Genomic DNA, 14,035 nt, shown 5'->3' on the forward strand with positions numbered 1-14,035 from the left:
TTAAACTAAAATTAAATGAAAACTCTGCCCTTTACCATGGCGCTACCTATCGGGCAAAGGGGAAACTAAATGGACGCGCGAAAACGGAAGGTTGTTAAACTAAAATTAAATGAAAACTCTGCCCTTTATCATGGCGCTACCTATCGGACAAAGGGGAAACTAAATGGACGCGCGAAAACGGAAGGTTGTTAAACTAAAATTAAATGAAAACTCTGCCCTTTACCATGGCGCTACCTATCGGGCAAAGGGGAAACTAAATAGACGCGCGAAAACGAAAGGTTGTTAAACTAAAATAAGATGAAAACTCTGCGCTTTACCATGGCGCTACCTATCGGGCAAAGGGGAAACTAAATGGACGCGGGAAAACGAAAGGTTGTTAAACTAAAATTAAATGAAAACTCTGCCCTTTACCATGGCGCTACCTATCGGGCAAAGGGGAAACTAAATGGACGCGCGAAAACGGAAGGTTGTTAAACTAAAATTAAATGAAAACTCTGCCCTTTACCATGGCGCTACCTATCGGGCAAAGGGGAAACTAAATAGACGCGCGAAAACGAAAGGTTGTTAAACTAAAATAAGATGAAAACTCTGCGCTTTACCATGGCGCTACCTATCGGGCAAAGGGGAAACTAAATAGACGCGCGAAAACGAAAGGTTGTTAAACTAAAATTAAATGAAAACTCTGCCCTTTACCATGGCGCTACCTATCGGGCAAAGGGGAAACTAAATGGACGCGGGAAAACGAAAGGTTGTTAAACTAAAATAAGATGAAAACTCTGCGCTTTACCATGGCGCTACCTATCGGGCAAAGGGGAAACTAAATGGACGCGGGAAAACGAAAGGTTGTTAAACTAAAATTAAATGAAAACTCTGCCCTTTACCATGGCGCTACCTATCGGGCAAAGGGGAAACTAAATAGACGCGCGAAAACGAAAGGTTGTTAAACTAAAATAAGATGAAAACTCTGCGCTTTACCATGGCGCTACCTATCGGGCAAAGGGGAAACTAAATAGACGCGCGAAAACGAAAGGTTGTTAAACTAAAATTAAATGAAAACTCTGCCCTTTACCATGGCGCTACCTATCGGGCAAAGGGGAAACTAAATGGACGCGGGAAAACGAAAAGTTGTTAAACTAAAATTAAATGAAAACTCTGCCCTTTACCATGGCGCTACCTATCGGGCAAAGGGGAAACTAAATGGACGCGGGAAAATGAAAAGTTGTTAAACTAAAATTAAATGAAAACTCTGCCCTTTACCATGGCGCTACCTATCGGGCAAAGGGGAAACTAAATAGACGCGCGAAAACGAAAGTTTGTTAAACTAAAATTAAATGAAAACTCTGCCCTTTACCATGGCGCTACCTATCGGGCAAAGGGGAAACTAAATGGACGCGCGAAAACGGAAGGTTGTTAAACTAAAATTAAATGAAAACTCTGCCCTTTATCATGGCGCTACCTATCGGACAAAGGGGAAACTAAATGGACGCGCGAAAACGGAAGGTTGTTAAACTAAAATTAAATGAAAACTCTGCCCTTTACCATGGCGCTACCTATCGGGCAAAGGGGAAACTAAATAGACGCGCGAAAACGAAAGTTTGTTAAACTAAAATTAAATGAAAACTCTGCCCTTTACCATGGCGCTACCTATCGGGCAAAGGGGAAACTAAATGGACGCGCGAAAACGGAAGGTTGTTAAACTAAAATTAAATGAAAACTCTGCCCTTTATCATGGCGCTACCTATCGGGCAAAGGGGAAACTAAATGGACGCGCGAAAACGGAAGGTTGTTAAACTAAAATTAAATGAAAACTCTGCCCTTTATCATGGCGCTACCTATCGGACAAAGGGGAAACTAAATGGACGCGCGAAAACGGAAGGTTGTTAAACTAAAATTAAATGAAAACTCTGCGCTTTACCATGGCGCTACCTATCGGACAAAGGGGAAACTAAATGGACGCGCGAAAACGGAAGGTTGTTAAACTAAAATTAAATGAAAACTCTGCCCTTTACCATGGCGCTGCCTATCGGGCAAAGGGGAAACTAAATAGACGCGCGAAAACGAAAGGTTGTTAAACTAACATTTAAAGAAAACTCTGCCCTTTACCATGGCGCTACCTATCGGGCAAAGGGGAAACTAAATGGACGCGGGAAAACGAAAAGTTGTTAAACTAAAATTAAATGAAAACTCTGCCCTTTACCATGGCGCTACCTATCGGGCAAAGGGGAAACTAAATAGACGCGCGAAAACGAAAGGTTGTTAAACTAACATTTAAAGAAAACTCTGCCCTTTACCATGGCGCTACCTATCGGGCAAAGGGGAAACTAAATGGACGCGGGAAAACGAAAAGTTGTTAAACTAAAATTAAATGAAAACTCTGCCCTTTACCATGGCGCTACCTATCGGGCAAAGGGGAAACTAAATGGACGCGGGAAAACGAAAAGTTGTTAAACTAAAATTAAATGAAAACTCTGCCCTTTACCATGGCGCTACCTATCGGGCAAAGGGGAAACTAAATGGACGCGGGAAAACGAAAAGTTGTTAAACTAAAATTAAATGAAAATTCTGCCCTTTACCATGGCGCTACCTATCGGGCAAAGGGGAAACTAAATAGACGCGCGAAAACGAAAGGTTGTTAAACTAACATTTAAAGAAAACTCTGCCCTTTACCATGGCGCTACCTATCGGGCAAAGGGGAAACTAAATGGACGCGGGAAAACGAAAAGTTGTTAAACTAAAATTAAATGAAAACTCTGCCCTTTACCATGGCGCTACCTATCGGGCAAAGGGGAAACTAAATGGACGCGGGAAAACGAAAAGTTGTTAAACTAAAATTAAATGAAAACTCTGCCCTTTATCATGGCGCTACCTATCGGACAAAGGGGAAACTAAATGGACGCGCGAAAACGAAAGGTTGTTAAACTAAAATTAAATGAAAACTCTGCCCTTTACCATGGCGCTACCTATCGGGCAAAGGGGAAACTAAATAGACGCGCGAAAACGAAAGGTTGTTAAACTAAAATTAAATGAAAACTCTGCCCTTTATCATGGCGCTACCTATCGGACAAAGGGGAAACTAAATGGACGCGCGAAAACGGAAGGTTGTTAAACTAAAATTAAATGAAAACTCTGCGCTTTACCATGGCGCTACCTATCGGACAAAGGGGAAACTAAATGGACGCGCGAAAACGGAAGGTTGTGAAACTAAAATTAAATGAAAACTCTGCCCTTTACCATGGCGCTACCTATCGGGCAAAGGGGAAACTAAATAGACGCGCGAAAACGAAAGGTTGTTAAACTAACATTTAAAGAAAACTCTGCCCTTTACCATGGCGCTACCTATCGGGCAAAGGGGAAACTAAATGGACGCGGGAAAACGAAAAGTTGTTAAACTAAAATTAAATGAAAACTCTGCCCTTTACCATGGCGCTACCTATCGGGCAAAGGGGAAACTAAATGGACGCGGGAAAACGAAAAGTTGTTAAACTAAAATTAAATGAAAACTCTGCCCTTTATCATGGCGCTACCTATCGGACAAAGGGGAAACTAAATGGACGCGCGAAAACGAAAGGTTGTTAAACTAAAATTAAATGAAAACTCTGCCCTTTACCATGGCGCTACCTATCGGGCAAAGGGGAAACTAAATAGACGCGCGAAAACGAAAGGTTTTTAAACTAAAATTTCAAGAAAACTCTTTATCCATGGTTTCAAAAAACACTAGGGTCATAGCACTTTGTACCTTTATCCATGGTTTCAAAAAACACTAGGGTTATAGCACTTTGTACGTTTATCCTTGGTTACAAAAAACAGTACGGTAATAGCAGTTGGTACCTTTATCCATGATTGCAAAAAACACTAGGGTAATAGCAGTGTGTACCTTTATCCATGGTTGCAAAAAAAAATAGTTTAATAGCACTTTGTACCTTTATCCATGGTTTCAAAAACACTAGGGTAATAGCAGTTTGTACCTTTATCCATGGTTAATACGATGGCTTACATTTTTTAACTATAGGAAACAGCACGGTTGCCTGTTCAATGATGTACTACTGCCAAGTACCTATACTAGAAATTCAACTTACTGTAAAATAGCAGACTACATTTTGTAATTACACTGTCGTCATATCTAAATTGGTTGCCGAATCACATTTGATTTGAGGGGCACTTTATTTAAAAAACAAAACAAAAAAGAACAACCATACGTTTAGGGGTGCACGTGACCCCTGTGCCCACCTGGCTAGAATTCCGAAAGTCAATAAACTTATTCCACCTTACAATACGGCTGATATTTGGTCGTCTGCTATATAGTGGTTCACCAATTAATTTAACAATTAATGGTGCAACAAAATCTAATGACGGTCGTAGTGTAATTAAATCATTTCGTTTGTATAACAGAATTAATTTTGGAAGTTACAGTAGGTGGGATATTTAGATTTTACCAATCTTAGATGGGATCAACTTATTGGTAAATTAAGATTCCACTAAAAAAGAGGAGAAACACTAACAAACAAGAAAAAGCTAAACTTTGATTTTTTTTATTTAAAACAAAAATCAAAAACACGATTCATTTCAATAGGCGAAACTATAAAGTCCAGGGGGGGGGGGGGGCTGAAAAGATGGTAGTCACGTGACTTTGTGGAGAACTGCAGCGCCATCTATCTTTAGAAATACGAACTATTATTCATTTTATGTTGCTAATGGTGGTTTAAATTTTGATCGATTTATTATTTAAAACATTTTGTAATAGAAGGGTGTAAGTTAATTAGCTGTCTGCAGTATCTGGAAGGAAATTTTTTTCTTTAACGTCACACGGCCAACTATGAACACGAGTTACCGAATCGAAGCTGGCTGTGAAAAGGTAGTCACGTGATTTTGTTTTCCCATTTTAACAAGTTAGTTAAGACCAAATTTACTTTATAGTAACGCCTATTGGTTTTTTATTGATTTTTTAAGGTTTTATGAATGTTTTTCTTGAAAAATTGATAAATAATTTGGCTGCAGCGATAACGTAAACTATAGTTTAAATTAATCTTTATTAAATTGAATTATTAATTTTTAAGGAAATTTAATTGCATTTTCTCTGAACTCAAATTTCTAAAGAACCTGCTTTCGTTCATTGAAGTATAATACGTTATTTAAATCAATGATTTTTTAAATAATCACTTGATTTAAATCGCGATTTAAATCAAATCAGACAACCCTGAATAAGATGATACAAAAATTATTTATTTATACTCAGGGATAAATGCTATATTGAGAGGATACGTGGGAAATATGTCATTATCCCTTACTATAAATAAATATATTCTTGATGCTCTATATACATCAAAGATAAATTATTTTGAAACTTACGAACTTAACCCAGCCTTAGCTCGAAATACACCCAAACCTAAAACATCAAACATCATCCTCTGATCCTGGAAATAGATTTAAAAAATATACGGGTTAAAGAAACAAACCAGAATGGAAACTAGGTTTGCCTAGCACTAGCGTTTGAGCTACAATATAAAAAAGGTAAACGGTCTAATCAAAATAAACTTATCTTTATTTAAAAACAATAAGAAGTTCAAGAAACAATATCTATTTACTGAATGAAATATTCATACTGTACCTATCTTTTAAAATGGAATAAAAATTTCTTAATTTTTAAGATGGTACAGTACAATCTTTCTTTGGAAGAATTTAAATACATTTCCTATTTACACGTAAAATTTGATGAGTGACTAAATCGGAAACCCGGCTGATGCGGCACTAGAGTAAGCAAATACATCTGTTCCCCGCGCACATTCCACTGCTGTTGTTCCTGTTCCTGCAGTAGCGAACGCACAAGGCCTTGTTGACGGAACACCCGATCGAAGCGCTTTCAGCGTAATCGACCGATACTGGAACACAAATACAAAGATGCGTAAGGAGCGTAAAAAGTCGATCACCAAACAAACAAACCTTTCAAATTTTAAACCAAACAAACAACTTACCAGCCGATAAAATGACGCATACAATCATAACAACGTAAAACACGGATAATTTCATCTTAGCTCGTGACTTTGGAGTGTCTAAATTCCGATTTGTCGTCAAGTGCCAAATTGAAGAGACGAATGGTGAATGACAAGAACTTTAACGCCTTTCGGGGGTTTTATAAAGGTTTTTTGGAAATTTCGGCCACCGGTCATTGACTATGAATTTATGCCGTTGCGACACGAATAAGAAATTAAATTCACAACGCGTAATTTTACGTCATGGAAGAAATGGCGTAATTATCAAGCGGGAACTAAAGCGCTACGCTTGAAAAATCGGCCCTTTCTACGAGATATTATTTAATAACTGGCTGGCCATTGTGTCCGTGTACAAACAGAAGATGCTTATCGAAATTTCCCATTTTGAGGATACAATGAGGGAAAAACGGCGTTAAATATGGGCTACTTTTATGACCGCGATTAAATTCGAATTAACCAAAATGCAATAAATAAAATGCGCGTATACACGACACCCAAAATACCATGGAATTCGTTTTATGAGATCATAATGTACGAGGTCTTTGCTTATACATTTCCATACAAAAATACCATTCTAAGTATAAATGGAACATTTTTCTAGTGATTAAAGGAAAACTATTTATCTAGGGTTTAAAGGTCGAACATTAGTACATTACTCTAGTGTCTAAGGTAGAAAATTTATCTCATCTCTAAGGTCAAAAATGTACCTAGTGTTTAAAGATCGAATATTTTTCTAATGTCTGAAAATTTCTTTAGTGTCTATGGTCGAACATTTAACTAGGGTTTGAAGATCGAACATTTAACTAGTGTTTGAAGATCGAACATTTAACTAGGGTTTGAAGATCGAACATTTAACTAGTGTTTGAAGATCGAACATTTAACTAGTGTTTGAAGATCGAACATTTAACTAGTGTTTGAAGATCGAACATTTAACTAGTGTTTGAAGATCGAACATTTAACTAGTGTTTGAAGATCGAACATTTAACTAGTGTTTGAAGATCGAACATTTAACTAGTGTTTGAAGATCGAACATTTAACTAGTGTTTGAAGATCAAACATTTAACTAGTGTTTAAGATCGAACGTTTCTCTAGTGTCTAAGGTCGAAAATATTTATAGTGTTTAAAGATCGAAAATTATTGTTATGCCTGAGGTCGAGCATTTCTCTAGTGTCTAAGGTCGAACATTTTCTAATATCTAATTTAGAACATTTCTCTAGTGTTTTAAAGTCGAACCTTTTGCTAATGTCTAATTTCGAACATTTTGCTAATGTCTAATTTCGAACATTTTGCTAATGTCTAATTTCGAACATTTATCTAGTGTCTAAGGTCGAACATTTCTCTAGTGTCTTAAAGTCGAACATTTTACTAATGTCTAATTTCGAACATTTATCTAGTGTCTAAGGTCGAACATTTATCTAGTGTCTAAGGTCGAACATTTCTCTAGTGTCTTAAAGTCGGACATTTTGCTAATGTCTAATTTCGAACATTTATCTAGTGTCTAAGGTCGAACATTTCTCTAGTGTCTTAAAGTCGAACATTTTGCTAATGTCTAATTTCGAACATTTATCTAGTGTCTAATTTCGAACATTTATCTAGTGTCTAAGGTCGAACATTTCTCTAGTGTCTTAAAGTCGAACATTTTGCTAATGTCTAATTTCGAACATTTATCTAGTGTCTAAGGTCGAACATTTCTCTAGTGTTTAAAATAGATTTGGTGATTGGCTCATTTCAGCTTCTTTAGTATTGGGAATATACTTTAGATCGTTATAACCAGTTAACTATTGAATTTAAAATTGTCAACACATTTTAAACACCAGAGAAAATTTATTTTGCATGAGTGGTTGAAATCTTAAGAAAATTTTGAAGAAAATTTGTACAAAATTCCAAACTTCAAAATCGTGGATTATTTTCTACGATAGACTTTATATGGAAAATTCTTAAAGGCCTAGGTTTTCTTCTGCCAGTTTTCCTTGAAGTTTTCTTCCCGCCGCGCAAATATCCTGGTGGTAGGCCAACGTGTTCTGCGGTTGGAAGTAAACTTAAAAGAAAACAGGCAGAAGAAATCCCAGGCCTTTAAATGAAAATCCGAAGTAGCCAACACCTCGGTTTTCCGATTATAAATAGATAAATAGAAACTATTCATTGAAGCTAAAATTAAAAGGATCACATTATTTAAAAACTAATACCAGCATGACTTTCAAAATGACTTCATTATCTACCAAAATTTTGGGATCGTAAAATGTATCTCAAATGCTTCGACTATTGGCAAAGATAATTCCCTGATATTTCCATGTTTTCCATCTGATATTTCCTGGTGCCAGTTAACCTCAATTAAAACTAAGAAGTTCAGAGTACCTCATTTCATGAATGACATTTAAGCTAAATTGGTTCCATATTATAATATACAGCGTGTTTCTAAAGGTTATGCAAAACGTTTAAGGAGTTGAGAAGTATGCCGGTTTTTCCCAATTTTCCTGCGCAGGGAAAGGCGAACATTAAGATTTGGGTTCGTGTGATAGGTAAAATAAAGGACAGCAAATCGAGGTAACCAGCGTATAAAAGTAAACTTAAACAGTATTTAAAGTCCCTGCTGCTTGGTTTTGCGCTTGTTGCAGCCTACTTCCAGGGGCTAGTACGCCACACTTTGAAGCTCTCTGGCGCTTTTTGAACTCATCGTAGGAAAATGGAAAAAAAAACAGGCACACTTCTCAACTTATCCCCTACAACTGCTTAAAATTTTCGCATTACCTTTTGAAACACCCTGAATACAAGAGGTAATAAAGACAAATCTTTAATAAGAAACATTTTATGATGTAAATTTGTACTTTGTACTCTTTAAGGCCAAAATTTTAAACCCTCATAAATCTCACTGATTTTTGATAAAAAATAGGAATTTCCCTGACTTTTCTGTCGCCAATATAATTCCCTGATATTTCCAAGTTTTTCCAGGTCTGTGAGAACTCTGCAATACAATTCACTATTTACGGCTTCAATTTCAAACTGGATTTCACAAAACACTAAATACACCAACACCCTGTACTTGCAGCTTTGCTTAAAGTGTTACTATCACACTATCACAGACTTGTTGAGGTTAACGGTAATAGTTAGTGTAGGGAGCTGTTGGCTTCATAATCATAATCAGTTAGGCTAATACCAAAAGTGGATATTAAAACAAAAAGTATACTTTAACATTCGAATCCAGCCTTTGGCCGTACACCTCTTGTAATCTGAGGCCTCCCCTTTCCCCCTATTCGAACTAACCAATCAGGCTTTAGCTTTCTCACGTCATATGTTTTTTTTTCCCAAAATAGTACGATCCGACACTAGCGATCCCAGCGTAGATTCTTTGTAATATCGTCCGTTTGAGCTTGGATAACTTTATCTAAGCCTTTGCTATTTGACGTTATGAGTTATGACTGCCCTAGTTTCCAAAGTTTGTAGTCCTACATCACGAAAATCTTTAAAAACTATGAAAGTGTTACATTGCAATCCGATCTTTTCTTCCGCGGCATTTTATTAATATAAATTAATTTCGCGAATCGAAATCCTACTTACAGTAACCGACAAAGAAATTATTTTTGAAAAGTAAGACACGTGACCAATATCGGTGAATGGTTTTTTAAAAGAAAATTGTAAATCAAAAACAAAATATTTTTAATTCCCTAAAGATTAAATTTATATATTAACTCCGATTCAATACGAATTTAAATTTAAAGGCGATTTAGTTTTCCTTTAATTCTCCTAGGAAGCAAAATCTATCAGCTCTATATTTTAAACGAGGGGCTAACCACTCTTAGAAAATCTGTACACCGGATTACGCTTAGATTAGCACTGCCAAAGGCAGGGACTTCAAAGATTACGCGTAATCCCATTAGTACAGTCAAAGGTACACCGATTACGCGGAGTGATCAGCGCCTCGATTTTAAAGCCTATTTTCGCATGTTCCTGTGCGATGACCGTCAATGGTAACCTTACGCAAAGTGGGATGGAAGCAATTTGGCAATAATAATAATAATCAGTTAGGCTAATACCCAAGGCACCACCTTAGGCCTAAGACATCGAGCGACTTTTAATTCAGGTGGCCGGGTTACAATGCGTAGGAGGGTGGTGGCAAGCCCTTCATGCCACACGAGCCAACAGCTCCCTACACTAACTATTACCGTTAACCTCGACAAGTTTTTATGGAAGGGGAAACCGAAGACCTCGGGGGAAAACCCCTTAAACCAGTGGGGGAGAGAACTTGCAATCTCTACGCAGAAGGAGTTGTTCCGAGTTTTCACCCAGTGCCACAAGCTGGGATCGAACCCGGCTCCTCTTGCTGCGAGGCGAAAGTGCTAACCACTCCACCACCCCCCTGCGCATTGTAGCCCGTCCACCTGAATTAAAGGCTTCAAAAGTCGCTTGATGACTTAGGCCTAAGGTGGTGCCTTGGGTATTAGCCTAGCTGATTATTATTTATTATTAGCTAGGGGAAAATATTTTAATTTCCTTGATTGAGGTTAATATTCCCCTTTAAGATGAGATTTGGTCTGGTTATTACGCAGTTATTTTTCTGGTGGTTTGAAAATAGCTTTGATCCTAACCCAAAGCGCTGTTACTGATCCCTTATATTTGGGAAATATACCGACTAACTGAGGTATACCTTCTTAAAGACGATAGAAACCCCCCTTGAGGTTCCGATAGAAAAAATTTATTATTTTATTATGATGAAATAAAATCGTCTGATCTGGATGAAAGAAGCGCGAACCGGTTCTAACCAGTGACGTAAGCATTACGTCGTATTAGAAATGCATCACTTCAGACAACGCAATCCAGGAAGAACAGCCACGATTATTACGTAATGTTACAGTAACGCAATCCGAGGCGGTTCTTTCAGAGTTCTACGCAAACACGTAATTGCCAGATAAATACTTAAAGAGCCAAACCTTGAATTTCCGTCATTGCACAAAGGCGTTTTCCAAACGAGCGCGAAATTAGAAGCAATTGCTCGCTCAAGCCAAGCAAAACCACTTAATTTGCCCAAATATTACGTGTCACCGAGAAAGAGTTCGGGTTACCGAGAATGTACGAGTCTCTTAAGCTCCATTCGTACACGGAAACCATCCATTTTGTCGAATTGTATCGCGCCATCTAGTATCGCTCGTTTTATCTTTTAATTTAAAGCAAGTGGCGGCTCCTGACTAGTTGCATTCGTTCGCACTAGATGTCGTTAGCGTATAAATCAAAACAAGTTGAGTATGCACCAAAATCTAGCCTAAAAGGTGTGGCAAATTGGGAACTTCTCGCGTTGATTATTAACTTATTAAACACGTGGTTTTGGGAAGCCCGTAAATCGCAGACAACTCGCATGTTCTTTAAGTCCTCGGAAGGTGCTGCCACCTAGAAGCGCTTTTGGAAGCATTTTTGTAAACTTTGTTTTGCTAGAGTCTCCACTGGCTTTAATTTAATTTAATAAATTAATTTAGTTATAGAAATATTCGATTTAAATGTTAATTTAGTACGTGTAACTTTAATATAAACTGAAATGAATTAATCATAAATATAAAATAGTTCGTAGATTATTAATTATTAAGTCAACAAACATTTTATTAATTATTTCGTGCAACTTAAATAAGAGGCTAATTTAACGATTTAATTCATTCTAAATAATAAAATAATTGATAAATTATCAATTATCGCTTAAAGAAATTATTTTTAATTTAAAACCAGTCCCCGGCAGATGGCGTTACCGTTCCAATTAGCGATTTTCGGTACAGGCTGAATAGTACGTTCCGAGTAGCCCGAATGAGTTCCTGGTAGCCATCAAGTTCCATGTTGCTCGAAATCAAAGCGAAAAGGGCGAGCGTAAATGACTCAAATAAAAAAGAGCAGTAGGATTAAACGTTCCTGAGTAGAATCAGCAAACATTGCTTAAACGTCAGGTTGACCTAAATCTAGGGCGTATTGTAGGGCCCCAAAAACAGGGTCCCACCCACTTCCAACCGAATACGCGAAGGCTAATTTCGCCAAAAAAGTATCGGCCGATCGAAATCGGGTCTGCCTTGTATTGTAAAGGCTACAGGTTTGAACGGGGTCACCCAACCTACCTTTCCTCCCCACTCCTCGCTACCGTTGCTAGGATACCGAACCATCAACATTACTCTTATGGCAATAAATACAACAGTTTTTAAGCCTAGTCTCCAGTGATTTTATTTTTAAAATAAGCAGTTTGAATAGCTACTCCGGACATTAGTGACTCTCAATTTTGAAACGAAAATGATATTTCGAAGCGTATGGGATCCTGGATTTTCTGGCTACGATTTAAAAAACAGTGTTCATTTAATATGATATAAAACCAGTGATATTTATTCAACGGGTGAAAATTTATGATTCTCTAAACTCTTTGGAATTCGCGATAGAACCATGCCTGAAGTGGAAAATGTCAAAGTTTCAGTTCGGGTTCGACCATTTATATCCTTTATATATTTTTAATATTTAAAATATTACTTAGTTTTTACGAAGATATAAATTTTACCCTAAATGTTTTCGCACTATTTGCACTATTAACGCACCAAACAGTCAAAACATTAGTAATTTAGGTTTATAAAATCTAAATTAATTTTTACGGAATTTATAATTAAATTAGGTTTGAGCACATCTCTTGAAATTTTATTTGATATTTGGAAAATTTCTAAAGAGAGGTAAGGATAGGTATGTTATTATTTAAAATTTAAAATAATTATTATTTAATCATTTAATACCGAATAATTCTATTTTTGATAGTCAAATGGGATAGTTTTAATTAATAATTAAGACATTTTGATAATAAAATGGGATAGTTTTAATTAATAATTAAGACATTTTGATAATAAAATGGGATAGTTTTAATTAAAAATTAAGACATTTTGATAATAAAATGGGATAGTTTTAATTAATAATTAAGACATTTTGATAATAAAATGGGATAGTTTTAATTAATAATTAAGACATTTTGATAATAAAATGGGATAGTTTTAATTAATAATTAAGACATTTTGATAATCAAATGGGATAGTTTTATTTAATAATTAAGACATTTTGATAATCAAATGGGATAGTTTTAATTAATAATTAAGACATTTTGATAATCAAATGGGATAGTTTTAATTAATAATTAAGACATTTTGATAATCAAATGGGATAGTTTTAATTAATAATTAAGACATTTTGATAATCAAATGGGATAGTTTAAATTAATAATTAAGACATTTTGATAATCAAATGGGATAGTTTAAATTAATAATTAAGACATTTTGATAATAAAATGGGATAGTTTTAATTAATAATTAAGACATTTTGATAATCAAATGGGATAGTTTAAATTAATAATTAAGACATTTTGATAACCAAATGGGATAGTTTTAATTAATAATTAAGACATTTTGATAATCAAATGGGATAGTTTTAATTAATAATTAAGACATTTTGATAATCAAATGGGATAGTTTTAATTAATAATTAAGACATTTTGATAATCAAATGGGATAGTTTAAATTAATAATTAAGACATTTTGATAATCAAATGGGATAGTTTAAATTAATAATTAAGACATTTTGATACTCAAATGGGATAGTTTAAATTAATAATTAAGACATTTTGATAATCAAATGGGATAGTTTAAATTAATAATTAAGACATTTTGATAATCAAATGGGATAGTTTAAATTAATAATTAAGACATTTTGATAATCAAATGGGATAGTTTTAATTAATAATTAAGACATTTTGATAATCAAATGGGATAGTTTAAATTAATAATTAAGACATTTTGATAATCAAATGGGATAGTTTTAATTAATAATTAAGACATTTTGATAATCAAATGGGATAGTTTTAATTAATAATTAAGACATTTTTAATTACCTTAGTATATTAATAACATTTATTAACAGGCACTATTTAGTCATAGTAGAATAAATTATTAGGTGTTCAAAATTAATTTAGTAATTAACTGTAAATAATAGGCGTACTACTAAAGTATTTGTACATGACAATTAATATTTGTACGCGCTTTAATACGCAAAGAACA

At 35.4% G+C, this 14,035-nt stretch overlaps 1 long non-coding RNA gene across 1 annotated transcript; it reads right to left on the minus strand.

The window, feature by feature from the left end:
- Positions 1 to 5,659: 5,659 nt before the first annotated feature.
- Positions 5,660 to 6,279, minus strand: LOC149922415 (uncharacterized). The gene is made up of 2 exons (XR_016477306.1): positions 5,970 to 6,279; positions 5,660 to 5,876 (listed from the first exon to the last, which is right to left on the minus strand). It is a non-coding gene; the product is annotated as an uncharacterized LOC149922415 (long non-coding RNA).
- Positions 6,280 to 14,035: the final 7,756 nt, after the last annotated feature.

This window comes from Leiobunum rupestre, chromosome 11 (genome assembly GCF_980474605.1).
Source record: "Leiobunum rupestre chromosome 11, qqLeiRupe1.1.hap1, whole genome shotgun sequence".
Classification (NCBI taxonomy): Eukaryota; Metazoa; Arthropoda; class Arachnida; order Opiliones; family Sclerosomatidae; genus Leiobunum; species Leiobunum rupestre.